The sequence below is a fragment of the Lissotriton vulgaris genome, chromosome 1_1, assembly GCF_964263255.1.
Source record: "Lissotriton vulgaris chromosome 1_1, aLisVul1.2, whole genome shotgun sequence".
Lineage (NCBI taxonomy): Eukaryota > Metazoa > Chordata > Amphibia > Caudata > Salamandridae > Lissotriton > Lissotriton vulgaris.
Genome location: NC_141685.1, coordinates 225,992,520 through 226,018,203, shown reverse-complemented (window position 1 = coordinate 226,018,203; position 25,684 = coordinate 225,992,520). Strand labels below are relative to the sequence as shown.

The following is a 25,684-nucleotide window of genomic DNA, read 5'->3' as shown; positions in this document are numbered from 1 at the left end:
GCTTAAGGATTTTCCTGGCTGAGACTTTATGCTGCAGTGTCAAATGGGTTGACTTGGCAGCCAGTAAAACTTGGCAGACATGGGGATGTAGCTCAGTGGTAGAGCGCATGCTTTGCATGTATGAGGCCCCGGGTTCAATCCCCGGCATCTCCAGACTTTTGCCATGCTTGTCTCGGATTTTGGCAGAAAACAAGGCTGGCTATCAGTATTAAGGAAGAGATATGTCATGCAACTGGGATACCAACCCCACTTAAACTGTGAGACGTTTGCCTTGAAAAAACCCATGAAATGGGGCTATCTCATTTTTGATGCTTATACAACAGAAGAATCTTACTTGTTTAAGCCATCAAAGTGATGATTAATCTTGGCAATCTTAATACATTTAGGATAGAAATCTGTGGCAGCCCTCTTGGTCATTGGTAAGGGTTCTTCCTCGAAAGCAGAGACTCTTACTTTTCTGGTAACTTTGAGGGGGAGTGGCAGGTAATATTGATGATGTGCATCTGTCTGCTCCTGGTCCCCACCCTCCACAACCTTTCTTGAGCGAGAGATAATTTTGGTGCTACGGAAGTTTGCCACTACTCCTTCGATAGCTCAGTTGGTAGAGCGGAGGACTGTAGCATAAATTCAGGCATCCTTAGGTCGCTGGTTCAAATCCGGCTCGAAGGATTTTGTGGTTTAATTTCCATGGCTTTTGCTTTGAATCAACAATACCTTCCATTGACTATGAAAAATTCCCAGAGCTTCGATAAATACCGGAAAAGAAGCGTACTCTATCTGCTTTCAAAGGGAATGGATGACATAGTCGTCGCTAGGGGAGGTGTGAAGAACAGTCAAGGAAACCTGCTGATCAGAACTAATACCAAAGCATTGCATTAATATATGTATGCCCTTGGCAGACTTCCAATTGCACTGCTCCAAAGGTAGCTGCTTGGCAGCCAATCACACTATGACTTGCCTTCAATTTGAATGTATACCGATGGGCAAGAGGGAATATCCAATGGAATCATCTCCCGAAAGGCTGAGCAAGCAGGAAAGTAGACCAATAGTTGTCACATTTTTGGGAATCCTGAGAAGTTTTGCATTCCAAACTGAGCAAATAAAAGCCCTGCCGGAGAATCGATCCCTGATTGCACTAAATATATGCTCCATGAAGACAGTTCACACGTGAGGTGTGAGCAATTCCAAGCCTGACACTTTACATTCTAGTCTCAAATCGAGACTTTGCAGTCCATGGGCTTCAGAGTCTCCTTGCATCCAGCAAAACGTTAGAGTGCAGTCGAGGGGATGTAGCTCAGTGGTAGAGCGCATGCTTCGCATGTATGAGGCCCCGGGTTCAATCCCCGGCATCTCCAGGAGTCTCTGTTCTCTATCTTGGCTTTTTCCAGAAGGCTAGCCTGCCATCTTGTGGAAAGTAGAGGTTTCTCGGGCAGTTGGGGGTCAGAACCCCGCTTAAATTGTTTGCTTTGAAAAATGTGTTTGGAGTAGGCATAGTTTCCACTTTTCAAGAAAATCTGAGAATTTTGCTTGCCAAAAGGAGGAAATAAATGCCCTCTCTGAGGATCGAACTCAGGACCTTCAGATTATGAGACTGACGCGCTGCCTACTGCGCTAAGAAGGCTGCACACAAGCATCTCTAAATAGGACTATAGACCATGAAGATATTCCAGGTACGAGGCTTAAGGATTTTCCTGGCTGAGACTTTATGCTGCAGTGTCAAATGGGTTGACTTGGCAGCCAGTAAAACTTGGCAGACATGGGGATGTAGCTCAGTGGTAGAGCGCATGCTTTGCATGTATGAGGCCCCGGGTTCAATCCCCGGCATCTCCAGACTTTTGCCATGCTTGTCTCGGATTTTGGCAGAAAACAAGGCTGGCTATCAGTATTAAGGAAGAGATATGTCATGCAACTGGGATACCAACCCCACTTAAACTGTGAGACGTTTGCCTTGAAAAAACCCATGAAATGGGGCTATCTCATTTTTGATGCTTATACAACAGAAGAATCTTACTTGTTTAAGCCATCAAAGTGATGATTAATCTTGGCAATCTTAATACATTTAGGATAGAAATCTGTGGCAGCCCTCTTGGTCATTGGTAAGGGTTCTTCCTCGAAAGCAGAGACTCTTACTTTTCTGGTAACTTTGAGGGGGAGTGGCAGGTAATATTGATGATGTGCATCTGTCTGCTCCTGGTCCCCACCCTCCACAACCTTTCTTGAGCGAGAGATAATTTTGGTGCTACGGAAGTTTGCCACTACTCCTTCGATAGCTCAGTTGGTAGAGCGGAGGACTGTAGCATAAATTCAGGCATCCTTAGGTCGCTGGTTCAAATCCGGCTCGAAGGATTTTGTGGTTTAATTTCCATGGCTTTTGCTTTGAATCAACAATACCTTCCATTGACTATGAAAAATTCCCAGAGCTTCGATAAATACCGGAAAAGAAGCGTACTCTATCTGCTTTCAAAGGGAATGGATGACATAGTCGTCGCTAGGGGAGGTGTGAAGAACAGTCAAGGAAACCTGCTGATCAGAACTAATACCAAAGCATTGCATTAATATATGTATGCCCTTGGCAGACTTCCAATTGCACTGCTCCAAAGGTAGCTGCTTGGCAGCCAATCACACTATGACTTGCCTTCAATTTGAATGTATACCGATGGGCAAGAGGGAATATCCAATGGAATCATCTCCCGAAAGGCTGAGCAAGCAGGAAAGTAGACCAATAGTTGTCACATTTTTGGGAATCCTGAGAAGTTTTGCATTCCAAACTGAGCAAATAAAAGCCCTGCCGGAGAATCGATCCCTGATTGCACTAAATATATGCTCCATGAAGACAGTTCACACGTGAGGTGTGAGCAATTCCAAGCCTGACACTTTACATTCTAGTCTCAAATCGAGACTTTGCAGTCCATGGGCTTCAGAGTCTCCTTGCATCCAGCAAAACGTTAGAGTGCAGTCGAGGGGATGTAGCTCAGTGGTAGAGCGCATGCTTCGCATGTATGAGGCCCCGGGTTCAATCCCCGGCATCTCCAGGAGTCTCTGTTCTCTATCTTGGCTTTTTCCAGAAGGCTAGCCTGCCATCTTGTGGAAAGTAGAGGTTTCTCGGGCAGTTGGGGGTCAGAACCCCGCTTAAATTGTTTGCTTTGAAAAATGTGTTTGGAGTAGGCATAGTTTCCACTTTTCAAGAAAATCTGAGAATTTTGCTTGCCAAAAGGAGGAAATAAATGCCCTCTCTGAGGATCGAACTCAGGACCTTCAGATTATGAGACTGACGCGCTGCCTACTGCGCTAAGAAGGCTGCACACAAGCATCTCTAAATAGGACTATAGACCATGAAGATATTCCAGGTACGAGGCTTAAGGATTTTCCTGGCTGAGACTTTATGCTGCAGTGTCAAATGGGTTGACTTGGCAGCCAGTAAAACTTGGCAGACATGGGGATGTAGCTCAGTGGTAGAGCGCATGCTTTGCATGTATGAGGCCCCGGGTTCAATCCCCGGCATCTCCAGACTTTTGCCATGCTTGTCTCGGATTTTGGCAGAAAACAAGGCTGGCTATCAGTATTAAGGAAGAGATATGTCATGCAACTGGGATACCAACCCCACTTAAACTGTGAGACGTTTGCCTTGAAAAAACCCATGAAATGGGGCTATCTCATTTTTGATGCTTATACAACAGAAGAATCTTACTTGTTTAAGCCATCAAAGTGATGATTAATCTTGGCAATCTTAATACATTTAGGATAGAAATCTGTGGCAGCCCTCTTGGTCATTGGTAAGGGTTCTTCCTCGAAAGCAGAGACTCTTACTTTTCTGGTAACTTTGAGGGGGAGTGGCAGGTAATATTGATGATGTGCATCTGTCTGCTCCTGGTCCCCACCCTCCACAACCTTTCTTGAGCGAGAGATAATTTTGGTGCTACGGAAGTTTGCCACTACTCCTTCGATAGCTCAGTTGGTAGAGCGGAGGACTGTAGCATAAATTCAGGCATCCTTAGGTCGCTGGTTCAAATCCGGCTCGAAGGATTTTGTGGTTTAATTTCCATGGCTTTTGCTTTGAATCAACAATACCTTCCATTGACTATGAAAAATTCCCAGAGCTTCGATAAATACCGGAAAAGAAGCGTACTCTATCTGCTTTCAAAGGGAATGGATGACATAGTCGTCGCTAGGGGAGGTGTGAAGAACAGTCAAGGAAACCTGCTGATCAGAACTAATACCAAAGCATTGCATTAATATATGTATGCCCTTGGCAGACTTCCAATTGCACTGCTCCAAAGGTAGCTGCTTGGCAGCCAATCACACTATGACTTGCCTTCAATTTGAATGTATACCGATGGGCAAGAGGGAATATCCAATGGAATCATCTCCCGAAAGGCTGAGCAAGCAGGAAAGTAGACCAATAGTTGTCACATTTTTGGGAATCCTGAGAAGTTTTGCATTCCAAACTGAGCAAATAAAAGCCCTGCCGGAGAATCGATCCCTGATTGCACTAAATATATGCTCCATGAAGACAGTTCACACGTGAGGTGTGAGCAATTCCAAGCCTGACACTTTACATTCTAGTCTCAAATCGAGACTTTGCAGTCCATGGGCTTCAGAGTCTCCTTGCATCCAGCAAAACGTTAGAGTGCAGTCGAGGGGATGTAGCTCAGTGGTAGAGCGCATGCTTCGCATGTATGAGGCCCCGGGTTCAATCCCCGGCATCTCCAGGAGTCTCTGTTCTCTATCTTGGCTTTTTCCAGAAGGCTAGCCTGCCATCTTGTGGAAAGTAGAGGTTTCTCGGGCAGTTGGGGGTCAGAACCCCGCTTAAATTGTTTGCTTTGAAAAATGTGTTTGGAGTAGGCATAGTTTCCACTTTTCAAGAAAATCTGAGAATTTTGCTTGCCAAAAGGAGGAAATAAATGCCCTCTCTGAGGATCGAACTCAGGACCTTCAGATTATGAGACTGACGCGCTGCCTACTGCGCTAAGAAGGCTGCACACAAGCATCTCTAAATAGGACTATAGACCATGAAGATATTCCAGGTACGAGGCTTAAGGATTTTCCTGGCTGAGACTTTATGCTGCAGTGTCAAATGGGTTGACTTGGCAGCCAGTAAAACTTGGCAGACATGGGGATGTAGCTCAGTGGTAGAGCGCATGCTTTGCATGTATGAGGCCCCGGGTTCAATCCCCGGCATCTCCAGACTTTTGCCATGCTTGTCTCGGATTTTGGCAGAAAACAAGGCTGGCTATCAGTATTAAGGAAGAGATATGTCATGCAACTGGGATACCAACCCCACTTAAACTGTGAGACGTTTGCCTTGAAAAAACCCATGAAATGGGGCTATCTCATTTTTGATGCTTATACAACAGAAGAATCTTACTTGTTTAAGCCATCAAAGTGATGATTAATCTTGGCAATCTTAATACATTTAGGATAGAAATCTGTGGCAGCCCTCTTGGTCATTGGTAAGGGTTCTTCCTCGAAAGCAGAGACTCTTACTTTTCTGGTAACTTTGAGGGGGAGTGGCAGGTAATATTGATGATGTGCATCTGTCTGCTCCTGGTCCCCACCCTCCACAACCTTTCTTGAGCGAGAGATAATTTTGGTGCTACGGAAGTTTGCCACTACTCCTTCGATAGCTCAGTTGGTAGAGCGGAGGACTGTAGCATAAATTCAGGCATCCTTAGGTCGCTGGTTCAAATCCGGCTCGAAGGATTTTGTGGTTTAATTTCCATGGCTTTTGCTTTGAATCAACAATACCTTCCATTGACTATGAAAAATTCCCAGAGCTTCGATAAATACCGGAAAAGAAGCGTACTCTATCTGCTTTCAAAGGGAATGGATGACATAGTCGTCGCTAGGGGAGGTGTGAAGAACAGTCAAGGAAACCTGCTGATCAGAACTAATACCAAAGCATTGCATTAATATATGTATGCCCTTGGCAGACTTCCAATTGCACTGCTCCAAAGGTAGCTGCTTGGCAGCCAATCACACTATGACTTGCCTTCAATTTGAATGTATACCGATGGGCAAGAGGGAATATCCAATGGAATCATCTCCCGAAAGGCTGAGCAAGCAGGAAAGTAGACCAATAGTTGTCACATTTTTGGGAATCCTGAGAAGTTTTGCATTCCAAACTGAGCAAATAAAAGCCCTGCCGGAGAATCGATCCCTGATTGCACTAAATATATGCTCCATGAAGACAGTTCACACGTGAGGTGTGAGCAATTCCAAGCCTGACACTTTACATTCTAGTCTCAAATCGAGACTTTGCAGTCCATGGGCTTCAGAGTCTCCTTGCATCCAGCAAAACGTTAGAGTGCAGTCGAGGGGATGTAGCTCAGTGGTAGAGCGCATGCTTCGCATGTATGAGGCACCGGGTTCAATCCCCGGCATCTCCAGGAGTCTCTGTTCTCTATCTTGGCTTTTTCCAGAAGGCTAGCCTGCCATCTTGTGGAAAGTAGAGGTTTCTCCGGCAGTTGGGGGTCAGAACCCCGCTTAAATTGTTTGCTTTGAAAAATGTGTTTGGAGTAGGCATAGTTTCCACTTTTCAAGAAAATCTGAGAATTTTGCTTGCCAAAAGGAGGAAATAAATGCCCTCTCTGAGGATCGAACTCAGGACCTTCAGATTATGAGACTGACGCGCTGCCTACTGCGCTAAGAAGGCTGCACACAAGCATCTCTAAATAGGACTATAGACCATGAAGATATTCCAGGTACGAGGCTTAAGGATTTTCCTGGCTGAGACTTTATGCTGCAGTGTCAAATGGGTTGACTTGGCAGCCAGTAAAACTTGGCAGACATGGGGATGTAGCTCAGTGGTAGAGCGCATGCTTTGCATGTATGAGGCCCCGGGTTCAATCCCCGGCATCTCCAGACTTTTGCCATGCTTGTCTCGGATTTTGGCAGAAAACAAGGCTGGCTATCAGTATTAAGGAAGAGATATGTCATGCAACTGGGATACCAACCCCACTTAAACTGTGAGACGTTTGCCTTGAAAAAACCCATGAAATGGGGCTATCTCATTTTTGATGCTTATACAACAGAAGAATCTTACTTGTTTAAGCCATCAAAGTGATGATTAATCTTGGCAATCTTAATACATTTAGGATAGAAATCTGTGGCAGCCCTCTTGGTCATTGGTAAGGGTTCTTCCTCGAAAGCAGAGACTCTTACTTTTCTGGTAACTTTGAGGGGGAGTGGCAGGTAATATTGATGATGTGCATCTGTCTGCTCCTGGTCCCCACCCTCCACAACCTTTCTTGAGCGAGAGATAATTTTGGTGCTACGGAAGTTTGCCACTACTCCTTCGATAGCTCAGTTGGTAGAGCGGAGGACTGTAGCATAAATTCAGGCATCCTTAGGTCGCTGGTTCAAATCCGGCTCGAAGGATTTTGTGGTTTAATTTCCATGGCTTTTGCTTTGAATCAACAATACCTTCCATTGACTATGAAAAATTCCCAGAGCTTCGATAAATACCGGAAAAGAAGCGTACTCTATCTGCTTTCAAAGGGAATGGATGACATAGTCGTCGCTAGGGGAGGTGTGAAGAACAGTCAAGGAAACCTGCTGATCAGAACTAATACCAAAGCATTGCATTAATATATGTATGCCCTTGGCAGACTTCCAATTGCACTGCTCCAAAGGTAGCTGCTTGGCAGCCAATCACACTATGACTTGCCTTCAATTTGAATGTATACCGATGGGCAAGAGGGAATATCCAATGGAATCATCTCCCGAAAGGCTGAGCAAGCAGGAAAGTAGACCAATAGTTGTCACATTTTTGGGAATCCTGAGAAGTTTTGCATTCCAAACTGAGCAAATAAAAGCCCTGCCGGAGAATCGATCCCTGATTGCACTAAATATATGCTCCATGAAGACAGTTCACACGTGAGGTGTGAGCAATTCCAAGCCTGACACTTTACATTCTAGTCTCAAATCGAGACTTTGCAGTCCATGGGCTTCAGAGTCTCCTTGCATCCAGCAAAACGTTAGAGTGCAGTCGAGGGGATGTAGCTCAGTGGTAGAGCGCATGCTGCGCATGTATGAGGCACCGGGTTCAATCCCCGGCATCTCCAGGAGTCTCTGTTCTCTATCTTGGCTTTTTCCAGAAGGCTAGCCTGCCATCTTGTGGAAAGTAGAGGTTTCTCCGGCAGTTGGGGGTCAGAACCCCGCTTAAATTGTTTGCTTTGAAAAATGTGTTTGGAGTAGGCATAGTTTCCACTTTTCAAGAAAATCTGAGAATTTTGCTTGCCAAAAGGAGGAAATAAATGCCCTCTCTGAGGATCGAACTCAGGACCTTCAGATTATGAGACTGACGCGCTGCCTACTGCGCTAAGAAGGCTGCACACAAGCATCTCTAAATAGGACTATAGACCATGAAGATATTCCAGGTACGAGGCTTAAGGATTTTCCTGGCTGAGACTTTATGCTGCAGTGTCAAATGGGTTGACTTGGCAGCCAGTAAAACTTGGCAGACATGGGGATGTAGCTCAGTGGTAGAGCGCATGCTTTGCATGTATGAGGCCCCGGGTTCAATCCCCGGCATCTCCAGACTTTTGCCATGCTTGTCTCGGATTTTGGCAGAAAACAAGGCTGGCTATCAGTATTAAGGAAGAGATATGTCATGCAACTGGGATACCAACCCCACTTAAACTGTGAGACGTTTGCCTTGAAAAAACCCATGAAATGGGGCTATCTCATTTTTGATGCTTATACAACAGAAGAATCTTACTTGTTTAAGCCATCAAAGTGATGATTAATCTTGGCAATCTTAATACATTTAGGATAGAAATCTGTGGCAGCCCTCTTGGTCATTGGTAAGGGTTCTTCCTCGAAAGCAGAGACTCTTACTTTTCTGGTAACTTTGAGGGGGAGTGGCAGGTAATATTGATGATGTGCATCTGTCTGCTCCTGGTCCCCACCCTCCACAACCTTTCTTGAGCGAGAGATAATTTTGGTGCTACGGAAGTTTGCCACTACTCCTTCGATAGCTCAGTTGGTAGAGCGGAGGACTGTAGCATAAATTCAGGCATCCTTAGGTCGCTGGTTCAAATCCGGCTCGAAGGATTTTGTGGTTTAATTTCCATGGCTTTTGCTTTGAATCAACAATACCTTCCATTGACTATGAAAAATTCCCAGAGCTTCGATAAATACCGGAAAAGAAGCGTACTCTATCTGCTTTCAAAGGGAATGGATGACATAGTCGTCGCTAGGGGAGGTGTGAAGAACAGTCAAGGAAACCTGCTGATCAGAACTAATACCAAAGCATTGCATTAATATATGTATGCCCTTGGCAGACTTCCAATTGCACTGCTCCAAAGGTAGCTGCTTGGCAGCCAATCACACTATGACTTGCCTTCAATTTGAATGTATACCGATGGGCAAGAGGGAATATCCAATGGAATCATCTCCCGAAAGGCTGAGCAAGCAGGAAAGTAGACCAATAGTTGTCACATTTTTGGGAATCCTGAGAAGTTTTGCATTCCAAACTGAGCAAATAAAAGCCCTGCCGGAGAATCGATCCCTGATTGCACTAAATATATGCTCCATGAAGACAGTTCACACGTGAGGTGTGAGCAATTCCAAGCCTGACACTTTACATTCTAGTCTCAAATCGAGACTTTGCAGTCCATGGGCTTCAGAGTCTCCTTGCATCCAGCAAAACGTTAGAGTGCAGTCGAGGGGATGTAGCTCAGTGGTAGAGCGCATGCTTCGCATGTATGAGGCACCGGGTTCAATCCCCGGCATCTCCAGGAGTCTCTGTTCTCTATCTTGGCTTTTTCCAGAAGGCTAGCCTGCCATCTTGTGGAAAGTAGAGGTTTCTCCGGCAGTTGGGGGTCAGAACCCCGCTTAAATTGTTTGCTTTGAAAAATGTGTTTGGAGTAGGCATAGTTTCCACTTTTCAAGAAAATCTGAGAATTTTGCTTGCCAAAAGGAGGAAATAAATGCCCTCTCTGAGGATCGAACTCAGGACCTTCAGATTATGAGACTGACGCGCTGCCTACTGCGCTAAGAAGGCTGCACACAAGCATCTCTAAATAGGACTATAGACCATGAAGATATTCCAGGTACGAGGCTTAAGGATTTTCCTGGCTGAGACTTTATGCTGCAGTGTCAAATGGGTTGACTTGGCAGCCAGTAAAACTTGGCAGACATGGGGATGTAGCTCAGTGGTAGAGCGCATGCTTTGCATGTATGAGGCCCCGGGTTCAATCCCCGGCATCTCCAGACTTTTGCCATGCTTGTCTCGGATTTTGGCAGAAAACAAGGCTGGCTATCAGTATTAAGGAAGAGATATGTCATGCAACTGGGATACCAACCCCACTTAAACTGTGAGACGTTTGCCTTGAAAAAACCCATGAAATGGGGCTATCTCATTTTTGATGCTTATACAACAGAAGAATCTTACTTGTTTAAGCCATCAAAGTGATGATTAATCTTGGCAATCTTAATACATTTAGGATAGAAATCTGTGGCAGCCCTCTTGGTCATTGGTAAGGGTTCTTCCTCGAAAGCAGAGACTCTTACTTTTCTGGTAACTTTGAGGGGGAGTGGCAGGTAATATTGATGATGTGCATCTGTCTGCTCCTGGTCCCCACCCTCCACAACCTTTCTTGAGCGAGAGATAATTTTGGTGCTACGGAAGTTTGCCACTACTCCTTCGATAGCTCAGTTGGTAGAGCGGAGGACTGTAGCATAAATTCAGGCATCCTTAGGTCGCTGGTTCAAATCCGGCTCGAAGGATTTTGTGGTTTAATTTCCATGGCTTTTGCTTTGAATCAACAATACCTTCCATTGACTATGAAAAATTCCCAGAGCTTCGATAAATACCGGAAAAGAAGCGTACTCTATCTGCTTTCAAAGGGAATGGATGACATAGTCGTCGCTAGGGGAGGTGTGAAGAACAGTCAAGGAAACCTGCTGATCAGAACTAATACCAAAGCATTGCATTAATATATGTATGCCCTTGGCAGACTTCCAATTGCACTGCTCCAAAGGTAGCTGCTTGGCAGCCAATCACACTATGACTTGCCTTCAATTTGAATGTATACCGATGGGCAAGAGGGAATATCCAATGGAATCATCTCCCGAAAGGCTGAGCAAGCAGGAAAGTAGACCAATAGTTGTCACATTTTTGGGAATCCTGAGAAGTTTTGCATTCCAAACTGAGCAAATAAAAGCCCTGCCGGAGAATCGATCCCTGATTGCACTAAATATATGCTCCATGAAGACAGTTCACACGTGAGGTGTGAGCAATTCCAAGCCTGACACTTTACATTCTAGTCTCAAATCGAGACTTTGCAGTCCATGGGCTTCAGAGTCTCCTTGCATCCAGCAAAACGTTAGAGTGCAGTCGAGGGGATGTAGCTCAGTGGTAGAGCGCATGCTTCGCATGTATGAGGCCCCGGGTTCAATCCCCGGCATCTCCAGGAGTCTCTGTTCTCTATCTTGGCTTTTTCCAGAAGGCTAGCCTGCCATCTTGTGGAAAGTAGAGGTTTCTCGGGCAGTTGGGGGTCAGAACCCCGCTTAAATTGTTTGCTTTGAAAAATGTGTTTGGAGTAGGCATAGTTTCCACTTTTCAAGAAAATCTGAGAATTTTGCTTGCCAAAAGGAGGAAATAAATGCCCTCTCTGAGGATCGAACTCAGGACCTTCAGATTATGAGACTGACGCGCTGCCTACTGCGCTAAGAAGGCTGCACACAAGCATCTCTAAATAGGACTATAGACCATGAAGATATTCCAGGTACGAGGCTTAAGGATTTTCCTGGCTGAGACTTTATGCTGCAGTGTCAAATGGGTTGACTTGGCAGCCAGTAAAACTTGGCAGACATGGGGATGTAGCTCAGTGGTAGAGCGCATGCTTTGCATGTATGAGGCCCCGGGTTCAATCCCCGGCATCTCCAGACTTTTGCCATGCTTGTCTCGGATTTTGGCAGAAAACAAGGCTGGCTATCAGTATTAAGGAAGAGATATGTCATGCAACTGGGATACCAACCCCACTTAAACTGTGAGACGTTTGCCTTGAAAAAACCCATGAAATGGGGCTATCTCATTTTTGATGCTTATACAACAGAAGAATCTTACTTGTTTAAGCCATCAAAGTGATGATTAATCTTGGCAATCTTAATACATTTAGGATAGAAATCTGTGGCAGCCCTCTTGGTCATTGGTAAGGGTTCTTCCTCGAAAGCAGAGACTCTTACTTTTCTGGTAACTTTGAGGGGGAGTGGCAGGTAATATTGATGATGTGCATCTGTCTGCTCCTGGTCCCCACCCTCCACAACCTTTCTTGAGCGAGAGATAATTTTGGTGCTACGGAAGTTTGCCACTACTCCTTCGATAGCTCAGTTGGTAGAGCGGAGGACTGTAGCATAAATTCAGGCATCCTTAGGTCGCTGGTTCAAATCCGGCTCGAAGGATTTTGTGGTTTAATTTCCATGGCTTTTGCTTTGAATCAACAATACCTTCCATTGACTATGAAAAATTCCCAGAGCTTCGATAAATACCGGAAAAGAAGCGTACTCTATCTGCTTTCAAAGGGAATGGATGACATAGTCGTCGCTAGGGGAGGTGTGAAGAACAGTCAAAGAAACCTGCTGATCAGAACTAATACCAAAGCATTGCATTAATATATGTATGCCCTTGGCAGACTTCCAATTGCACTGCTCCAAAGGTAGCTGCTTGGCAGCCAATCACACTATGACTTGCCTTCAATTTGAATGTATACCGATGGGCAAGAGGGAATATCCAATGGAATCATCTCCCGAAAGGCTGAGCAAGCAGGAAAGTAGACCAATAGTTGTCACATTTTTGGGAATCCTGAGAAGTTTTGCATTCCAAACTGAGCAAATAAAAGCCCTGCCGGAGAATCGATCCCTGATTGCACTAAATATATGCTCCATGAAGACAGTTCACACGTGAGGTGTGAGCAATTCCAAGCCTGACACTTTACATTCTAGTCTCAAATCGAGACTTTGCAGTCCATGGGCTTCAGAGTCTCCTTGCATCCAGCAAAACGTTAGAGTGCAGTCGAGGGGATGTAGCTCAGTGGTAGAGCGCATGCTTCGCATGTATGAGGCCCCGGGTTCAATCCCCGGCATCTCCAGGAGTCTCTGTTCTCTATCTTGGCTTTTTCCAGAAGGCTAGCCTGCCATCTTGTGGAAAGTAGAGGTTTCTCCGGCAGTTGGGGGTCAGAACCCCGCTTAAATTGTTTGCTTTGAAAAATGTGTTTGGAGTAGGCATAGTTTCCACTTTTCAAGAAAATCTGAGAATTTTGCTTGCCAAAAGGAGGAAATAAATGCCCTCTCTGAGGATCGAACTCAGGACCTTCAGATTATGAGACTGACGCGCTGCCTACTGCGCTAAGAAGGCTGCACACAAGCATCTCTAAATAGGACTATAGACCATGAAGATATTCCAGGTACGAGGCTTAAGGATTTTCCTGGCTGAGACTTTATGCTGCAGTGTCAAATGGGTTGACTTGGCAGCCAGTAAAACTTGGCAGACATGGGGATGTAGCTCAGTGGTAGAGCGCATGCTTTGCATGTATGAGGCCCCGGGTTCAATCCCCGGCATCTCCAGACTTTTGCCATGCTTGTCTCGGATTTTGGCAGAAAACAAGGCTGGCTATCAGTATTAAGGAAGAGATATGTCATGCAACTGGGATACCAACCCCACTTAAACTGTGAGACGTTTGCCTTGAAAAAACCCATGAAATGGGGCTATCTCATTTTTGATGCTTATACAACAGAAGAATCTTACTTGTTTAAGCCATCAAAGTGATGATTAATCTTGGCAATCTTAATACATTTAGGATAGAAATCTGTGGCAGCCCTCTTGGTCATTGGTAAGGGTTCTTCCTCGAAAGCAGAGACTCTTACTTTTCTGGTAACTTTGAGGGGGAGTGGCAGGTAATATTGATGATGTGCATCTGTCTGCTCCTGGTCCCCACCCTCCACAACCTTTCTTGAGCGAGAGATAATTTTGGTGCTACGGAAGTTTGCCACTACTCCTTCGATAGCTCAGTTGGTAGAGCGGAGGACTGTAGCATAAATTCAGGCATCCTTAGGTCGCTGGTTCAAATCCGGCTCGAAGGATTTTGTGGTTTAATTTCCATGGCTTTTGCTTTGAATCAACAATACCTTCCATTGACTATGAAAAATTCCCAGAGCTTCGATAAATACCGGAAAAGAAGCGTACTCTATCTGCTTTCAAAGGGAATGGATGACATAGTCGTCGCTAGGGGAGGTGTGAAGAACAGTCAAGGAAACCTGCTGATCAGAACTAATACCAAAGCATTGCATTAATATATGTATGCCCTTGGCAGACTTCCAATTGCACTGCTCCAAAGGTAGCTGCTTGGCAGCCAATCACACTATGACTTGCCTTCAATTTGAATGTATACCGATGGGCAAGAGGGAATATCCAATGGAATCATCTCCCGAAAGGCTGAGCAAGCAGGAAAGTAGACCAATAGTTGTCACATTTTTGGGAATCCTGAGAAGTTTTGCATTCCAAACTGAGCAAATAAAAGCCCTGCCGGAGAATCGATCCCTGATTGCACTAAATATATGCTCCATGAAGACAGTTCACACGTGAGGTGTGAGCAATTCCAAGCCTGACACTTTACATTCTAGTCTCAAATCGAGACTTTGCAGTCCATGGGCTTCAGAGTCTCCTTGCATCCAGCAAAACGTTAGAGTGCAGTCGAGGGGATGTAGCTCAGTGGTAGAGCGCATGCTTCGCATGTATGAGGCCCCGGGTTCAATCCCCGGCATCTCCAGGAGTCTCTGTTCTCTATCTTGGCTTTTTCCAGAAGGCTAGCCTGCCATCTTGTGGAAAGTAGAGGTTTCTCCGGCAGTTGGGGGTCAGAACCCCGCTTAAATTGTTTGCTTTGAAAAATGTGTTTGGAGTAGGCATAGTTTCCACTTTTCAAGAAAATCTGAGAATTTTGCTTGCCAAAAGGAGGAAATAAATGCCCTCTCTGAGGATCGAACTCAGGACCTTCAGATTATGAGACTGACGCGCTGCCTACTGCGCTAAGAAGGCTGCACACAAGCATCTCTAAATAGGACTATAGACCATGAAGATATTCCAGGTACGAGGCTTAAGGATTTTCCTGGCTGAGACTTTATGCTGCAGTGTCAAATGGGTTGACTTGGCAGCCAGTAAAACTTGGCAGACATGGGGATGTAGCTCTGTGGTAGAGCGCATGCTTTGCATGTATGAGGCCCCGGGTTCAATCCCCGGCATCTCCAGACTTTTGCCATGCTTGTCTCGGATTTTGGCAGAAAACAAGGCTGGCTATCAGTATTAAGGAAGAGATATGTCATGCAACTGGGATACCAACCCCACTTAAACTGTGAGACGTTTGCCTTGAAAAAACCCATGAAATGGGGCTATCTCATTTTTGATGCTTATACAACAGAAGAATCTTACTTGTTTAAGCCATCAAAGTGATGATTAATCTTGGCAATCTTAATACATTTAGGATAGAAATCTGTGGCAGCCCTCTTGGTCATTGGTAAGGGTTCTTCCTCGAAAGCAGAGACTCTTACTTTTCTGGTAACTTTGAGGGGGAGTGGCAGGTAATATTGATGATGTGCATCTGTCTGCTCCTGGTCCCCACCCTCCACAACCTTTCTTGAGCGAGAGATAATTTTGGTGCTACGGAAGTTTGCCACTACTCCTTCGATAGCTCAGTTGGTAGAGCGGAGGACTGTAGCATAAATTCAGGCATCCTTAGGTCGCTGGTTCAAATCCGGCTCGAAGGATTTTGTGGTTTAATTTCCATGGCTTTTGCTTTGAATCAACAATACCTTCCATTGACTATGAAAAATTCCCAGAGCTTCGATAAATACCGGAAAAGAAGCGTACTCTATCTGCTTTCAAAGGGAATGGATGACATAGTCGTCGCTAGGGGAGGTGTGAAGAACAGTCAAGGAAACCTGCTGATCAGAACTAATACCAAAGCATTGCATTAATATATGTATGCCCTTGGCAGACTTCCAATTGCACTGCTCCAAAGGTAGCTGCTTGGCAGCCAATCACACTATGACTTGCCTTCAATTTGAATGTATACCGATGGGCAAGAGGGAATATCCAATGGAATCATCTCCCGAAAGGCTGAGCAAGCAGGAAAGTAGACCAATAGTTGTCACATTTTTGGGAATCCTGAGAAGTTTTGCATTCCAAACTGAGCAAATAAAAGCCCTGCCGGAGAATCGATCCCTGATTGCACTAAATATATGCTCCATGAAGACAGTTCACACGTGAGGTGTGAGCAATTCCAAGCCTGACACTTTACATTCTAGTCTCAAATCGAGACTTTGCAGTCCATGGGCTTCAGAGTCTCCTTGCATCCAGCAAAACGTTAGAGTGCAGTCGAGGGGATGTAGCTCAGTGGTAGAGCGCATGCTTCGCATGTATGAGGCCCCGGGTTCAATCCCCGGCATCTCCAGGAGTCTCTGTTCTCTATCTTGGCTTTTTCCAGAAGGCTAGCCTGCCATCTTGTGGAAAGTAGAGGTTTCTCCGGCAGTTGGGGGTCAGAACCCCGCTTAAATTGTTTGCTTTGAAAAATGTGTTTGGAGTAGGCATAGTTTCCACTTTTCAAGAAAATCTGAGAATTTTGCTTGCCAAAAGGAGGAAATAAATGCCCTCTCTGAGGATCGAACTCAGGACCTTCAGATTATGAGACTAACGCGCTGCCTACTGCGCTAAGAAGGCTGCACACAAGCATCTCTAAATAGGACTATAGACCATGAAGATATTCCAGGTACGAGGCTTAAGGATTTTCCTGGCTGAGACTTTATGCTGCAGTGTCAAATGGGTTGACTTGGCAGCCAGTAAAACTTGGCAGACATGGGGATGTAGCTCAGTGGTAGAGCGCATGCTTTGCATGTATGAGGCCCCGGGTTCAATCCCCGGCATCTCCAGACTTTTGCCATGCTTGTCTCGGATTTTGGCAGAAAACAAGGCTGGCTATCAGTATTAAGGAAGAGATATGTCATGCAACTGGGATACCAACCCCACTTAAACTGTGAGACGTTTGCCTTGAAAAAACCCATGAAATGGGGCAATCTCATTTTTGATGCTTATACAACAGAAGAATCTTACTTGTTTAAGCCATCAAAGTGATGATTAATCTTGGCAATCTTAATACATTTAGGATAGAAATCTGTGGCAGCCCTCTTGGTCATTGGTAAGGGTTCTTCCTCGAAAGCAGAGACTCTTACTTTTCTGGTAACTTTGAGGGGGAGTGGCAGGTAATATTGATGATGTGCATCTGTCTGCTCCTGGTCCCCACCCTCCACAACCTTTCTTGAGCGAGAGATAATTTTGGTGCTACGGAAGTTTGCCACTACTCCTTCGATAGCTCAGTTGGTAGAGCGGAGGACTGTAGCATAAATTCAGGCATCCTTAGGTCGCTGGTTCAAATCCGGCTCGAAGGATTTTGTGGTTTAATTTCCATGGCTTTTGCTTTGAATCAACAATACCTTCCATTGACTATGAAAAATTCCCAGAGCTTCGATAAATACCGGAAAAGAAGCGTACTCTATCTGCTTTCAAAGGGAATGGATGACATAGTCGTCGCTAGGGGAGGTGTGAAGAACAGTCAAGGAAACCTGCTGATCAGAACTAATACCAAAGCATTGCATTAATATATGTATGCCCTTGGCAGACTTCCAATTGCACTGCTCCAAAGGTAGCTGCTTGGCAGCCAATCACACTATGACTTGCCTTCAATTTGAATGTATACCGATGGGCAAGAGGGAATATCCAATGGAATCATCTCCCGAAAGGCTGAGCAAGCAGGAAAGTAGACCAATAGTTGTCACATTTTTGGGAATCCTGAGAAGTTTTGCATTCCAAACTGAGCAAATAAAAGCCCTGCCGGAGAATCGATCCCTGATTGCACTAAATATATGCTCCATGAAGACAGTTCACACGTGAGGTGTGAGCAATTCCAAGCCTGACACTTTACATTCTAGTCTCAAATCGAGACTTTGCAGTCCATGGGCTTCAGAGTCTCCTTGCATCCAGCAAAACGTTAGAGTGCAGTCGAGGGGATGTAGCTCAGTGGTAGAGCGCATGCTTCGCATGTATGAGGCACCGGGTTCAATCCCCGGCATCTCCAGGAGTCTCTGTTCTCTATCTTGGCTTTTTCCAGAAGGCTAGCCTGCCATCTTGTGGAAAGTAGAGGTTTCTCCGGCAGTTGGGGGTCAGAACCCCGCTTAAATTGTTTGCTTTGAAAAATGTGTTTGGAGTAGGCATAGTTTCCACTTTTCAAGAAAATCTGAGAATTTTGCTTGCCAAAAGGAGGAAATAAATGCCCTCTCTGAGGATCGAACTCAGGACCTTCAGATTATGAGACTGACGCGCTGCCTACTGCGCTAAGAAGGCTGCACACAAGCATCTCTAAATAGGACTATAGACCATGAAGATATTCCAGGTACGAGGCTTAAGGATTTTCCTGGCTGAGACTTTATGCTGCAGTGTCAAATGGGTTGACTTGGCAGCCAGTAAAACTTGGCAGACATGGGGATGTAGCTCAGTGGTAGAGCGCATGCTTTGCATGTATGAGGCCCCGGGTTCAATCCCCGGCATCTCCAGACTTTTGCCATGCTTGTCTCGGATTTTGGCAGAAAACAAGGCTGGCTATCAGTATTAAGGAAGAGATATGTCATGCAACTGGGATACCAACCCCACTTAAACTGTGAGACGTTTGCCTTGAAAAAACCCATGAAATGGGGCTATCTCATTTTTGATGCTTATACAACAGAAGAATCTTACTTGTTTAAGCCATCAAAGTGATGATTAATCTTGGCAATCTTAATACATTTAGGATAGAAATCTGTGGCAGCCCTCTTGGTCATTGGTAAGGGTTCTTCCTCGAAAGCAGAGACTCTTACTTTTCTGGTAACTTTGAGGGGGAGTGGCAGGTAATATTGATGATGTGCATCTGTCTGCTCCTGGTCCCCACCCTCCACAACCTTTCTTGAGCGAGAGATAATTTTGGTGCTACGGAAGTTTGCCACTACTCCTTCGATAGCTCAGTTGGTAGAGCGGAGGACTGTAGCATAAATTCAGGCATCCTTAGGTCGCTGGTTCAAATCCGGCTCGAAGGATTTTGTGGTTTAATTTCCATGGCTTTTGCTTTGAATCAACAATACCTTCCATTGACTATGAAAAATTCCCAGAGCTTCGATAAATACCGGAAAAGAAGCGTACTCTATCTGCTTTCAAAGGGAATGGATGACATAGTCGTCGCTAGGGGAGGTGTGAAGAACAGTCAAGGAAACCTGCTGATCAGAACTAATACCAAAGCATTGCATTAATATATGTATGCCCTTGGCAGACTTCCAATTGCACTGCTCCAAAGGTAGCTGCTTGGCAGCCAATCACACTATGACTTGCCTTCAATTTGAATGTATACCGATGGGCAAGAGGGAATATCCAATGGAATCATCTCCCGAAAGGCTGAGCAAGCAGGAAAGTAGACCAATAGTTGTCACATTTTTGGGAATCCTGAGAAGTTTTGCATTCCAAACTGAGCAAATAAAAGCCCTGCCGGAGAATCGATCCCTGATTGCACTAAATATATGCTCCATGAAGACAGTTCACACGTGAGGTGTGAGCAATTCCAAGCCTGACACTTTACATTCTAGTCTCAAATCGAGACTTTGCAGTCCATGGGCTTCAGAGTCTCCTTGCATCCAGCAAAACGTTAGAGTGCAGTCGAGGGGATGTAGCTCAGTGGTAGAGCGCATGCTTCGCATGTATGAGGCACCGGGTTCAATCCCCGGCATCTCCAGGAGTCTCTGTTCTCTATCTTGGCTTTTTCCAGAAGGCTAGCCTGCCATCTTGTGGAAAGTAGAGGTTTCTCCGGCAGTTGGGGGTCAGAACCCCGCTTAAATTGTTTGCTTTGAAAAATGTGTTTGGAGTAGGCATAGTTTCCACTTTTCAAGAAAATCTGAGAATTTTGCTTGCCAAAAGGAGGAAATAAATGCCCTCTCTGAGGATCGAACTCAGGACCTTCAGATTATGAGACTGACACGCTGCCTACTGCGCTAGGAAGGCTGCACACAAGCATCTCTAAATAGGACTATAGACCATGAAGATATTCCAGGTACGAGGCTTAAGGATTTTCCTGGCTGAGACTTTATGCTGCAGTGTCAAATGGGTTGACTTGGCAGCCAGTAAAACTTGGCAGACATGGGGATGTAGCTCAGTGGTAGAGCGCATGCTTTGCATGTATGAGGCCCCGGGTTCAATCCCCGGCATCTCCAGACTTTTGCCATGCTTGTCTCGGATTTTGGCAGAAAACAAGGCTGGCTATCAGTATTAAGGAAGAGATATGTCATGCAACTGGGATACCAACCCCACTTAAACTGTGAGACGTTTGCCTTGAAAAAACCCATGAAATGGGGCTATCTCATTTTTGATGCTTATACAACAGAAGAATCTTACTTGTTTAAGCCATCAAAGTGATGATTAATCTTGGCAATCTTAATACATTTAGGATAGAAATCTGTGGCAGCCCTCTTGGTCATTGGTAAGGGTTCTTCCTCGAAAGCAGAGACTCTTACTTTTCTGGTAACTTTGAGGGGGAGTGGCAGGTAATATTGATGATGTGCATCTGTCTGCTCCTGGTCCCCACCCTCCACAACCTTTCTTGAGCGAGAGATAATTTTGGTGCTACGGAAGTTTGCCACTACTCCTTCGATAGCTCAGTTGGTAGAGCGGAGGACTGTAGCATAAATTCAGGCATCCTTAGGTCGCTGGTTCAAATCCGGCTCGAAGGATTTTGTGGTTTAATTTCCATGGCTTTTGCTTTGAATCAACAATACCTTCCATTGACTATGAAAAATTCCCAGAGCTTCGATAAATACCGGAAAAGAAGCGTACTCTATCTGCTTTCAAAGGGAATGGATGACATAGTCGTCGCTAGGGGAGGTGTGAAGAACAGTCAAGGAAACCTGCTGATCAGAACTAATACCAAAGCATTGCATTAATATATGTATGCCCTTGGCAGACTTCCAATTGCACTGCTCCAAAGGTAGCTGCTTGGCAGCCAATCACACTATGACTTGCCTTCAATTTGAATGTATACCGATGGGCAAGAGGGAATATCCAATGGAATCATCTCCCGAAAGGCTGAGCAAGCAGGAAAGTAGACCAATAGTTGTCACATTTTTGGGAATCCTGAGAAGTTTTGCATTCCAAACTGAGCAAATAAAAGCCCTGCCGGAGAATCGATCCCTGATTGCACTAAATATATGCTCCATGAAGACAGTTCACACGTGAGGTGTGAGCAATTCCAAGCCTGACACTTTACATTCTAGTCTCAAATCGAGACTTTGCAGTCCATGGGCTTCAGAGTCTCCTTGCATCCAGCAAAACGTTAGAGTGCAGTCGAGGGGATGTAGCTCAGTGGTAGAGCGCATGCTTCGCATGTATGAGGCACCGGGTTCAATCCCCGGCATCTCCAGGAGTCTCTGTTCTCTATCTTGGCTTTTTCCAGAAGGCTAGCCTGCCATCTTGTGGAAAGTAGAGGTTTCTCCGGCAGTTGGGGGTCAGAACCCCGCTTAAATTGTTTGCTTTGAAAAATGTGTTTGGAGTAGGCATAGTTTCCACTTTTCAAGAAAATCTGAGAATTTTGCTTGCCAAAAGGAGGAAATAAATGCCCTCTCTGAGGATCGAACTCAGGACCTTCAGATTATGAGACTGACGCGCTGCCTACTGCGCTAAGAAGGCTGCACACAAGCATCTCTAAATAGGACTATAGACCATGAAGATATTCCAGGTACGAGGCTTAAGGATTTTCCTGGCTGAGACTTTATGCTGCAGTGTCAAATGGGTTGACTTGGCAGCCAGTAAAACTTGGCAGACATGGGGATGTAGCTCAGTGGTAGAGCGCATGCTTTGCATGTATGAGGCCCCGGGTTCAATCCCCGGCATCTCCAGACTTTTGCCATGCTTGTCTCGGATTTTGGCAGAAAACAAGGCTGGCTATCAGTATTAAGGAAGAGATATGTCATGCAACTGGGATACCAACCCCACTTAAACTGTGAGACGTTTGCCTTGAAAAAACCCATGAAATGGGGCTATCTCATTTTTGATGCTTATACAACAGAAGAATCTTACTTGTTTAAGCCATCAAAGTGATGATTAATCTTGGCAATCTTAATACATTTAGGATAGAAATCTGTGGCAGCCCTCTTGGTCATTGGTAAGGGTTCTTCCTCGAAAGCAGAGACTCTTACTTTTCTGGTAACTTTGAGGGGGAGTGGCAGGTAATATTGATGATGTGCATCTGTCTGCTCCTGGTCCCCACCCTCCACAACCTTTCTTGAGCGAGAGATAATTTTGGTGCTACGGAAGTTTGCCACTACTCCTTCGATAGCTCAGTTGGTAGAGCGGAGGACTGTAGCATAAATTCAGGCATCCTTAGGTCGCTGGTTCAAATCCGGCTCGAAGGATTTTGTGGTTTAATTTCCATGGCTTTTGCTTTGAATCAACAATACCTTCCATTGACTATGAAAAATTCCCAGAGCTTCGATAAATACCGGAAAAGAAGCGTACTCTATCTGCTTTCAAAGGGAATGGATGACATAGTCGTCGCTAGGGGAGGTGTGAAGAACAGTCAAGGAAACCTGCTGATCAGAACTAATACCAAAGCATTGCATTAATATATGTATGCCCTTGGCAGACTTCCAATTGCACTGCTCCAAAGGTAGCTGCTTGGCAGCCAATCACACTATGACTTGCCTTCAATTTGAATGTATACCGATGGGCAAGAGGGAATATCCAATGGAATCATCTCCCGAAAGGCTGAGCAAGCAGGAAAGTAGACCAATAGTTGTCACATTTTTGGGAATCCTGAGAAGTTTTGCATTCCAAACTGAGCAAATAAAAGCCCTGCCGGAGAATCGATCCCTGATTGCACTAAATATATGCTCCATGAAGACAGTTCACACGTGAGGTGTGAGCAATTCCAAGCCTGACACTTTACATTCTAGTCTCAAATCGAGACTTTGCAGTCCATGGGCTTCAGAGTCTCCTTGCATCCAGCAAAACGTTAGAGTGCAGTCGAGGGGATGTAGCTCAGTGGTAGAGCGCATGCTTCGCATGTATGAGGCCCCGGGTTCAATCCCCGGCATCTCCAGGAGTCTCTGTTCTCTATCTTGGCTTTTTCCAGAAGGCTAGCCTGCCATCTTGTGGAAAGTAGAGGTTTCTCCGGCAGTTGGGGGTCAGAACCCCGCTTAAATTGTTTGCTTTGAAAAATGTGTTTGGAGTAGGCATAGTTTCCACTTTTCAAGAAAATCTGAGAATTTTGCTTGCCAAAAGGAGGAAATAAATGCCCTCTCTGAGGATCGAACTCAGGACCTTCAGATTATGAGACTGACGCGCTGCCTACTGCGCTAAGAAGGCTGCACACAAGCATCTCTAAATAGGACTATAGACCATGAAGATATTCCAGGTACGAGGCTTAAGGATTTTCCTGGCTGAGACTTTATGCTGCAGTGTCAAATGGGTTGACTTGGCAGCCAGTAAAACTTGGCAGACATGGGGATGTAGCTCAGTGGTAGAGCGCATGCTTTGCATGTATGAGGCCCCGGGTTCAATCCCCGGCATCTCCAGACTTTTGCCATGCTTGTCTCGGATTTTGGCAGAAAACAAGGCTGGCTATCAGTATTAAGGAAGAGATATGTCATGCAACTGGGATACCAACCCCACTTAAACTGTGAGACGTTTGCCTTGAAAAAACCCATGAAATGGGGCTATCTCATTTTTGATGCTTATACAACAGAAGAATCTTACTTGTTTAAGCCATCAAAGTGATGATTAATCTTGGCAATCTTAATACATTTAGGATAGAAATCTGTGGCAGCCCTCTTGGTCATTGGTAAGGGTTCTTCCTCGAAAGCAGAGACTCTTACTTTTCTGGTAACTTTGAGGGGGAGTGGCAGGTAATATTGATGATGTGCATCTGTCTGCTCCTGGTCCCCACCCTCCACAACCTTTCTTGAGCGAGAGATAATTTTGGTGCTACGGAAGTTTGCCACTACTCCTTCGATAGCTCAGTTGGTAGAGCGGAGGACTGTAGCATAAATTCAGGCATCCTTAGGTCGCTGGTTCAAATCCGGCTCGAAGGATTTTGTGGTTTAATTTCCATGGCTTTTGCTTTGAATCAACAATACCTTCCATTGACTATGAAAAATTCCCAGAGCTTCGATAAATACCGGAAAAGAAGCGTACTCTATCTGCTTTCAAAGGGAATGGATGACATAGTCATCGCTAGGGGAGGTGTGAAGAACAGTCAAGGAAACCTGCTGATCAGAACTAATACCAAAGCATTGCATTAATATATGTATGCCCTTGGCAGACTTCCAATTGCACTGCTCCAAAGGTAGCTGCTTGGCAGCCAATCACACTATGACTTGCCTTCAATTTGAATGTATACCGATGGGCAAGAGGGAATATCCAATGGAATCATCTCCCGAAAGGCTGAGCAAGCAGGAAAGTAGACCAATAGTTGTCACATTTTTGGGAATCCTGAGAAGTTTTGCATTCCAAACTGAGCAAATAAAAGCCCTGCCGGAGAATCGATCCCTGATTGCACTAAATATATGCTCCATGAAGACAGTTCACACGTGAGGTGTGAGCAATTCCAAGCCTGACACTTTACATTCTAGTCTCAAATCGAGACTTTGCAGTCCATGGGCTTCAGAGTCTCCTTGCATCCAGCAAAACGTTAGAGTGCAGTCGAGGGGATGTAGCTCAGTGGTAGAGCGCATGCTTCGCATGTATGAGGCCCCGGGTTCAATCCCCGGCATCTCCAGGAGTCTCTGTTCTCTATCTTGGCTTTTTCCAGAAGGCTAGCCTGCCATCTTGTGGAAAGTAGAGGTTTCTCCGGCAGTTGGGGGTCAGAACCCCGCTTAAATTGTTTGCTTTGAAAAATGTGTTTGGAGTAGGCATAGTTTCCACTTTTCAAGAAAATCTGAGAATTTTGCTTGCCAAAAGGAGGAAATAAATGCCCTCTCTGAGGATCGAACTCAGGACCTTCAGATTATGAGACTGACGCGCTGCCTACTGCGCTAAGAAGGCTGCACACAAGCATCTCTAAATAGGACTATAGACCATGAAGATATTCCAGGTACGAGGCTTAAGGATTTTCCTGGCTGAGACTTTATGCTGCAGTGTCAAATGGGTTGACTTGGCAGCCAGTAAAACTTGGCAGACATGGGGATGTAGCTCTGTGGTAGAGCGCATGCTTTGCATGTATGAGGCCCCGGGTTCAATCCCCGGCATCTCCAGACTTTTGCCATGCTTGTCTCGGATTTTGGCAGAAAACAAGGCTGGCTATCAGTATTAAGGAAGAGATATGTCATGCAACTGGGATACCAACCCCACTTAAACTGTGAGACGTTTGCCTTGAAAAAACCCATGAAATGGGGCTATCTCATTTTTGATGCTTATACAACAGAAGAATCTTACTTGTTTAAGCCATCAAAGTGATGATTAATCTTGGCAATCTTAATACATTTAGGATAGAAATCTGTGGCAGCCCTCTTGGTCATTGGTAAGGGTTCTTCCTCGAAAGCAGAGACTCTTACTTTTCTGGTAACTTTGAGGGGGAGTGGCAGGTAATATTGATGATGTGCATCTGTCTGCTCCTGGTCCCCACCCTCC

General features: G+C 45.2%; 61 non-coding genes across 61 annotated transcripts; 46 read left to right on the top strand and 15 right to left on the bottom strand.

Annotated features, from left to right (window-relative positions):
* The first annotated feature begins 81 nt into the window (after window positions 1-81).
* Window positions 82-153, top strand: TRNAA-UGC (transfer RNA alanine (anticodon UGC)). The gene has a single exon. It is a non-coding gene; the product is annotated as a tRNA-Ala (tRNA).
* A 430-nt stretch (window positions 154-583) lies between these two features.
* Window positions 584-669, top strand: TRNAY-GUA (transfer RNA tyrosine (anticodon GUA)). Its single transcript is given in 2 exon segments — window positions 584-620; window positions 634-669. It is a non-coding gene; the product is annotated as a tRNA-Tyr (tRNA).
* A 614-nt stretch (window positions 670-1,283) lies between these two features.
* Window positions 1,284-1,355, top strand: TRNAA-CGC (transfer RNA alanine (anticodon CGC)). The gene has a single exon. It is a non-coding gene; the product is annotated as a tRNA-Ala (tRNA).
* Window positions 1,356-1,548: 193 nt separating this feature from the next.
* Window positions 1,549-1,621, bottom strand: TRNAM-CAU (transfer RNA methionine (anticodon CAU)). Its single transcript has one exon. It is a non-coding gene; the product is annotated as a tRNA-Met (tRNA).
* A 137-nt stretch (window positions 1,622-1,758) lies between these two features.
* On the top strand, window positions 1,759-1,830 carry TRNAA-UGC (transfer RNA alanine (anticodon UGC)). Its single transcript has one exon. It is a non-coding gene; the product is annotated as a tRNA-Ala (tRNA).
* Window positions 1,831-2,260: 430 nt separating this feature from the next.
* Window positions 2,261-2,346, top strand: TRNAY-GUA (transfer RNA tyrosine (anticodon GUA)). Its single transcript is given in 2 exon segments — window positions 2,261-2,297; window positions 2,311-2,346. It is a non-coding gene; the product is annotated as a tRNA-Tyr (tRNA).
* Window positions 2,347-2,960: 614 nt separating this feature from the next.
* On the top strand, window positions 2,961-3,032 carry TRNAA-CGC (transfer RNA alanine (anticodon CGC)). The gene has a single exon. It is a non-coding gene; the product is annotated as a tRNA-Ala (tRNA).
* Window positions 3,033-3,225: 193 nt separating this feature from the next.
* On the bottom strand, window positions 3,226-3,298 carry TRNAM-CAU (transfer RNA methionine (anticodon CAU)). Its single transcript has one exon. It is a non-coding gene; the product is annotated as a tRNA-Met (tRNA).
* A 137-nt stretch (window positions 3,299-3,435) lies between these two features.
* On the top strand, window positions 3,436-3,507 carry TRNAA-UGC (transfer RNA alanine (anticodon UGC)). Its single transcript has one exon. It is a non-coding gene; the product is annotated as a tRNA-Ala (tRNA).
* A 430-nt stretch (window positions 3,508-3,937) lies between these two features.
* Window positions 3,938-4,023, top strand: TRNAY-GUA (transfer RNA tyrosine (anticodon GUA)). Its single transcript is given in 2 exon segments — window positions 3,938-3,974; window positions 3,988-4,023. It is a non-coding gene; the product is annotated as a tRNA-Tyr (tRNA).
* A 614-nt stretch (window positions 4,024-4,637) lies between these two features.
* On the top strand, window positions 4,638-4,709 carry TRNAA-CGC (transfer RNA alanine (anticodon CGC)). Its single transcript has one exon. It is a non-coding gene; the product is annotated as a tRNA-Ala (tRNA).
* Window positions 4,710-4,902: 193 nt separating this feature from the next.
* TRNAM-CAU (transfer RNA methionine (anticodon CAU)) lies at window positions 4,903-4,975 on the bottom strand. Its single transcript has one exon. It is a non-coding gene; the product is annotated as a tRNA-Met (tRNA).
* Window positions 4,976-5,112: 137 nt separating this feature from the next.
* Window positions 5,113-5,184, top strand: TRNAA-UGC (transfer RNA alanine (anticodon UGC)). Its single transcript has one exon. It is a non-coding gene; the product is annotated as a tRNA-Ala (tRNA).
* A 430-nt stretch (window positions 5,185-5,614) lies between these two features.
* On the top strand, window positions 5,615-5,700 carry TRNAY-GUA (transfer RNA tyrosine (anticodon GUA)). The gene is given in 2 exon segments: window positions 5,615-5,651; window positions 5,665-5,700. It is a non-coding gene; the product is annotated as a tRNA-Tyr (tRNA).
* Window positions 5,701-6,314: 614 nt separating this feature from the next.
* TRNAA-CGC (transfer RNA alanine (anticodon CGC)) lies at window positions 6,315-6,386 on the top strand. The gene has a single exon. It is a non-coding gene; the product is annotated as a tRNA-Ala (tRNA).
* A 193-nt stretch (window positions 6,387-6,579) lies between these two features.
* Window positions 6,580-6,652, bottom strand: TRNAM-CAU (transfer RNA methionine (anticodon CAU)). The gene has a single exon. It is a non-coding gene; the product is annotated as a tRNA-Met (tRNA).
* A 137-nt stretch (window positions 6,653-6,789) lies between these two features.
* TRNAA-UGC (transfer RNA alanine (anticodon UGC)) lies at window positions 6,790-6,861 on the top strand. The gene has a single exon. It is a non-coding gene; the product is annotated as a tRNA-Ala (tRNA).
* A 430-nt stretch (window positions 6,862-7,291) lies between these two features.
* TRNAY-GUA (transfer RNA tyrosine (anticodon GUA)) lies at window positions 7,292-7,377 on the top strand. The gene is given in 2 exon segments: window positions 7,292-7,328; window positions 7,342-7,377. It is a non-coding gene; the product is annotated as a tRNA-Tyr (tRNA).
* A 614-nt stretch (window positions 7,378-7,991) lies between these two features.
* On the top strand, window positions 7,992-8,063 carry TRNAA-CGC (transfer RNA alanine (anticodon CGC)). The gene has a single exon. It is a non-coding gene; the product is annotated as a tRNA-Ala (tRNA).
* A 193-nt stretch (window positions 8,064-8,256) lies between these two features.
* TRNAM-CAU (transfer RNA methionine (anticodon CAU)) lies at window positions 8,257-8,329 on the bottom strand. The gene has a single exon. It is a non-coding gene; the product is annotated as a tRNA-Met (tRNA).
* Window positions 8,330-8,466: 137 nt separating this feature from the next.
* TRNAA-UGC (transfer RNA alanine (anticodon UGC)) lies at window positions 8,467-8,538 on the top strand. The gene has a single exon. It is a non-coding gene; the product is annotated as a tRNA-Ala (tRNA).
* A 430-nt stretch (window positions 8,539-8,968) lies between these two features.
* On the top strand, window positions 8,969-9,054 carry TRNAY-GUA (transfer RNA tyrosine (anticodon GUA)). Its single transcript is given in 2 exon segments — window positions 8,969-9,005; window positions 9,019-9,054. It is a non-coding gene; the product is annotated as a tRNA-Tyr (tRNA).
* A 614-nt stretch (window positions 9,055-9,668) lies between these two features.
* TRNAA-CGC (transfer RNA alanine (anticodon CGC)) lies at window positions 9,669-9,740 on the top strand. The gene has a single exon. It is a non-coding gene; the product is annotated as a tRNA-Ala (tRNA).
* A 193-nt stretch (window positions 9,741-9,933) lies between these two features.
* TRNAM-CAU (transfer RNA methionine (anticodon CAU)) lies at window positions 9,934-10,006 on the bottom strand. Its single transcript has one exon. It is a non-coding gene; the product is annotated as a tRNA-Met (tRNA).
* A 137-nt stretch (window positions 10,007-10,143) lies between these two features.
* TRNAA-UGC (transfer RNA alanine (anticodon UGC)) lies at window positions 10,144-10,215 on the top strand. The gene has a single exon. It is a non-coding gene; the product is annotated as a tRNA-Ala (tRNA).
* Window positions 10,216-10,645: 430 nt separating this feature from the next.
* On the top strand, window positions 10,646-10,731 carry TRNAY-GUA (transfer RNA tyrosine (anticodon GUA)). Its single transcript is given in 2 exon segments — window positions 10,646-10,682; window positions 10,696-10,731. It is a non-coding gene; the product is annotated as a tRNA-Tyr (tRNA).
* Window positions 10,732-11,345: 614 nt separating this feature from the next.
* TRNAA-CGC (transfer RNA alanine (anticodon CGC)) lies at window positions 11,346-11,417 on the top strand. Its single transcript has one exon. It is a non-coding gene; the product is annotated as a tRNA-Ala (tRNA).
* Window positions 11,418-11,610: 193 nt separating this feature from the next.
* On the bottom strand, window positions 11,611-11,683 carry TRNAM-CAU (transfer RNA methionine (anticodon CAU)). Its single transcript has one exon. It is a non-coding gene; the product is annotated as a tRNA-Met (tRNA).
* Window positions 11,684-11,820: 137 nt separating this feature from the next.
* TRNAA-UGC (transfer RNA alanine (anticodon UGC)) lies at window positions 11,821-11,892 on the top strand. The gene has a single exon. It is a non-coding gene; the product is annotated as a tRNA-Ala (tRNA).
* A 430-nt stretch (window positions 11,893-12,322) lies between these two features.
* On the top strand, window positions 12,323-12,408 carry TRNAY-GUA (transfer RNA tyrosine (anticodon GUA)). Its single transcript is given in 2 exon segments — window positions 12,323-12,359; window positions 12,373-12,408. It is a non-coding gene; the product is annotated as a tRNA-Tyr (tRNA).
* Window positions 12,409-13,022: 614 nt separating this feature from the next.
* On the top strand, window positions 13,023-13,094 carry TRNAA-CGC (transfer RNA alanine (anticodon CGC)). The gene has a single exon. It is a non-coding gene; the product is annotated as a tRNA-Ala (tRNA).
* A 193-nt stretch (window positions 13,095-13,287) lies between these two features.
* On the bottom strand, window positions 13,288-13,360 carry TRNAM-CAU (transfer RNA methionine (anticodon CAU)). Its single transcript has one exon. It is a non-coding gene; the product is annotated as a tRNA-Met (tRNA).
* A 137-nt stretch (window positions 13,361-13,497) lies between these two features.
* On the top strand, window positions 13,498-13,569 carry TRNAA-UGC (transfer RNA alanine (anticodon UGC)). The gene has a single exon. It is a non-coding gene; the product is annotated as a tRNA-Ala (tRNA).
* Window positions 13,570-13,999: 430 nt separating this feature from the next.
* On the top strand, window positions 14,000-14,085 carry TRNAY-GUA (transfer RNA tyrosine (anticodon GUA)). Its single transcript is given in 2 exon segments — window positions 14,000-14,036; window positions 14,050-14,085. It is a non-coding gene; the product is annotated as a tRNA-Tyr (tRNA).
* Window positions 14,086-14,699: 614 nt separating this feature from the next.
* On the top strand, window positions 14,700-14,771 carry TRNAA-CGC (transfer RNA alanine (anticodon CGC)). Its single transcript has one exon. It is a non-coding gene; the product is annotated as a tRNA-Ala (tRNA).
* A 193-nt stretch (window positions 14,772-14,964) lies between these two features.
* On the bottom strand, window positions 14,965-15,037 carry TRNAM-CAU (transfer RNA methionine (anticodon CAU)). The gene has a single exon. It is a non-coding gene; the product is annotated as a tRNA-Met (tRNA).
* Window positions 15,038-15,174: 137 nt separating this feature from the next.
* On the top strand, window positions 15,175-15,246 carry TRNAA-UGC (transfer RNA alanine (anticodon UGC)). The gene has a single exon. It is a non-coding gene; the product is annotated as a tRNA-Ala (tRNA).
* Window positions 15,247-15,676: 430 nt separating this feature from the next.
* TRNAY-GUA (transfer RNA tyrosine (anticodon GUA)) lies at window positions 15,677-15,762 on the top strand. Its single transcript is given in 2 exon segments — window positions 15,677-15,713; window positions 15,727-15,762. It is a non-coding gene; the product is annotated as a tRNA-Tyr (tRNA).
* A 614-nt stretch (window positions 15,763-16,376) lies between these two features.
* TRNAA-CGC (transfer RNA alanine (anticodon CGC)) lies at window positions 16,377-16,448 on the top strand. Its single transcript has one exon. It is a non-coding gene; the product is annotated as a tRNA-Ala (tRNA).
* A 193-nt stretch (window positions 16,449-16,641) lies between these two features.
* On the bottom strand, window positions 16,642-16,714 carry TRNAM-CAU (transfer RNA methionine (anticodon CAU)). Its single transcript has one exon. It is a non-coding gene; the product is annotated as a tRNA-Met (tRNA).
* Window positions 16,715-16,851: 137 nt separating this feature from the next.
* Window positions 16,852-16,923, top strand: TRNAA-UGC (transfer RNA alanine (anticodon UGC)). Its single transcript has one exon. It is a non-coding gene; the product is annotated as a tRNA-Ala (tRNA).
* Window positions 16,924-17,353: 430 nt separating this feature from the next.
* On the top strand, window positions 17,354-17,439 carry TRNAY-GUA (transfer RNA tyrosine (anticodon GUA)). Its single transcript is given in 2 exon segments — window positions 17,354-17,390; window positions 17,404-17,439. It is a non-coding gene; the product is annotated as a tRNA-Tyr (tRNA).
* Window positions 17,440-18,053: 614 nt separating this feature from the next.
* Window positions 18,054-18,125, top strand: TRNAA-CGC (transfer RNA alanine (anticodon CGC)). The gene has a single exon. It is a non-coding gene; the product is annotated as a tRNA-Ala (tRNA).
* Window positions 18,126-18,318: 193 nt separating this feature from the next.
* TRNAM-CAU (transfer RNA methionine (anticodon CAU)) lies at window positions 18,319-18,391 on the bottom strand. Its single transcript has one exon. It is a non-coding gene; the product is annotated as a tRNA-Met (tRNA).
* Window positions 18,392-18,528: 137 nt separating this feature from the next.
* Window positions 18,529-18,600, top strand: TRNAA-UGC (transfer RNA alanine (anticodon UGC)). Its single transcript has one exon. It is a non-coding gene; the product is annotated as a tRNA-Ala (tRNA).
* Window positions 18,601-19,030: 430 nt separating this feature from the next.
* TRNAY-GUA (transfer RNA tyrosine (anticodon GUA)) lies at window positions 19,031-19,116 on the top strand. The gene is given in 2 exon segments: window positions 19,031-19,067; window positions 19,081-19,116. It is a non-coding gene; the product is annotated as a tRNA-Tyr (tRNA).
* A 614-nt stretch (window positions 19,117-19,730) lies between these two features.
* On the top strand, window positions 19,731-19,802 carry TRNAA-CGC (transfer RNA alanine (anticodon CGC)). Its single transcript has one exon. It is a non-coding gene; the product is annotated as a tRNA-Ala (tRNA).
* Window positions 19,803-19,995: 193 nt separating this feature from the next.
* On the bottom strand, window positions 19,996-20,068 carry TRNAM-CAU (transfer RNA methionine (anticodon CAU)). The gene has a single exon. It is a non-coding gene; the product is annotated as a tRNA-Met (tRNA).
* Window positions 20,069-20,205: 137 nt separating this feature from the next.
* Window positions 20,206-20,277, top strand: TRNAA-UGC (transfer RNA alanine (anticodon UGC)). The gene has a single exon. It is a non-coding gene; the product is annotated as a tRNA-Ala (tRNA).
* Window positions 20,278-20,707: 430 nt separating this feature from the next.
* TRNAY-GUA (transfer RNA tyrosine (anticodon GUA)) lies at window positions 20,708-20,793 on the top strand. The gene is given in 2 exon segments: window positions 20,708-20,744; window positions 20,758-20,793. It is a non-coding gene; the product is annotated as a tRNA-Tyr (tRNA).
* A 614-nt stretch (window positions 20,794-21,407) lies between these two features.
* Window positions 21,408-21,479, top strand: TRNAA-CGC (transfer RNA alanine (anticodon CGC)). Its single transcript has one exon. It is a non-coding gene; the product is annotated as a tRNA-Ala (tRNA).
* A 193-nt stretch (window positions 21,480-21,672) lies between these two features.
* TRNAM-CAU (transfer RNA methionine (anticodon CAU)) lies at window positions 21,673-21,745 on the bottom strand. The gene has a single exon. It is a non-coding gene; the product is annotated as a tRNA-Met (tRNA).
* A 137-nt stretch (window positions 21,746-21,882) lies between these two features.
* Window positions 21,883-21,954, top strand: TRNAA-UGC (transfer RNA alanine (anticodon UGC)). Its single transcript has one exon. It is a non-coding gene; the product is annotated as a tRNA-Ala (tRNA).
* A 430-nt stretch (window positions 21,955-22,384) lies between these two features.
* TRNAY-GUA (transfer RNA tyrosine (anticodon GUA)) lies at window positions 22,385-22,470 on the top strand. Its single transcript is given in 2 exon segments — window positions 22,385-22,421; window positions 22,435-22,470. It is a non-coding gene; the product is annotated as a tRNA-Tyr (tRNA).
* A 614-nt stretch (window positions 22,471-23,084) lies between these two features.
* TRNAA-CGC (transfer RNA alanine (anticodon CGC)) lies at window positions 23,085-23,156 on the top strand. The gene has a single exon. It is a non-coding gene; the product is annotated as a tRNA-Ala (tRNA).
* A 193-nt stretch (window positions 23,157-23,349) lies between these two features.
* On the bottom strand, window positions 23,350-23,422 carry TRNAM-CAU (transfer RNA methionine (anticodon CAU)). The gene has a single exon. It is a non-coding gene; the product is annotated as a tRNA-Met (tRNA).
* A 137-nt stretch (window positions 23,423-23,559) lies between these two features.
* On the top strand, window positions 23,560-23,631 carry TRNAA-UGC (transfer RNA alanine (anticodon UGC)). Its single transcript has one exon. It is a non-coding gene; the product is annotated as a tRNA-Ala (tRNA).
* Window positions 23,632-24,061: 430 nt separating this feature from the next.
* Window positions 24,062-24,147, top strand: TRNAY-GUA (transfer RNA tyrosine (anticodon GUA)). Its single transcript is given in 2 exon segments — window positions 24,062-24,098; window positions 24,112-24,147. It is a non-coding gene; the product is annotated as a tRNA-Tyr (tRNA).
* A 614-nt stretch (window positions 24,148-24,761) lies between these two features.
* Window positions 24,762-24,833, top strand: TRNAA-CGC (transfer RNA alanine (anticodon CGC)). Its single transcript has one exon. It is a non-coding gene; the product is annotated as a tRNA-Ala (tRNA).
* Window positions 24,834-25,026: 193 nt separating this feature from the next.
* TRNAM-CAU (transfer RNA methionine (anticodon CAU)) lies at window positions 25,027-25,099 on the bottom strand. Its single transcript has one exon. It is a non-coding gene; the product is annotated as a tRNA-Met (tRNA).
* Window positions 25,100-25,236: 137 nt separating this feature from the next.
* TRNAA-UGC (transfer RNA alanine (anticodon UGC)) lies at window positions 25,237-25,308 on the top strand. Its single transcript has one exon. It is a non-coding gene; the product is annotated as a tRNA-Ala (tRNA).
* Window positions 25,309-25,684: the final 376 nt, after the last annotated feature.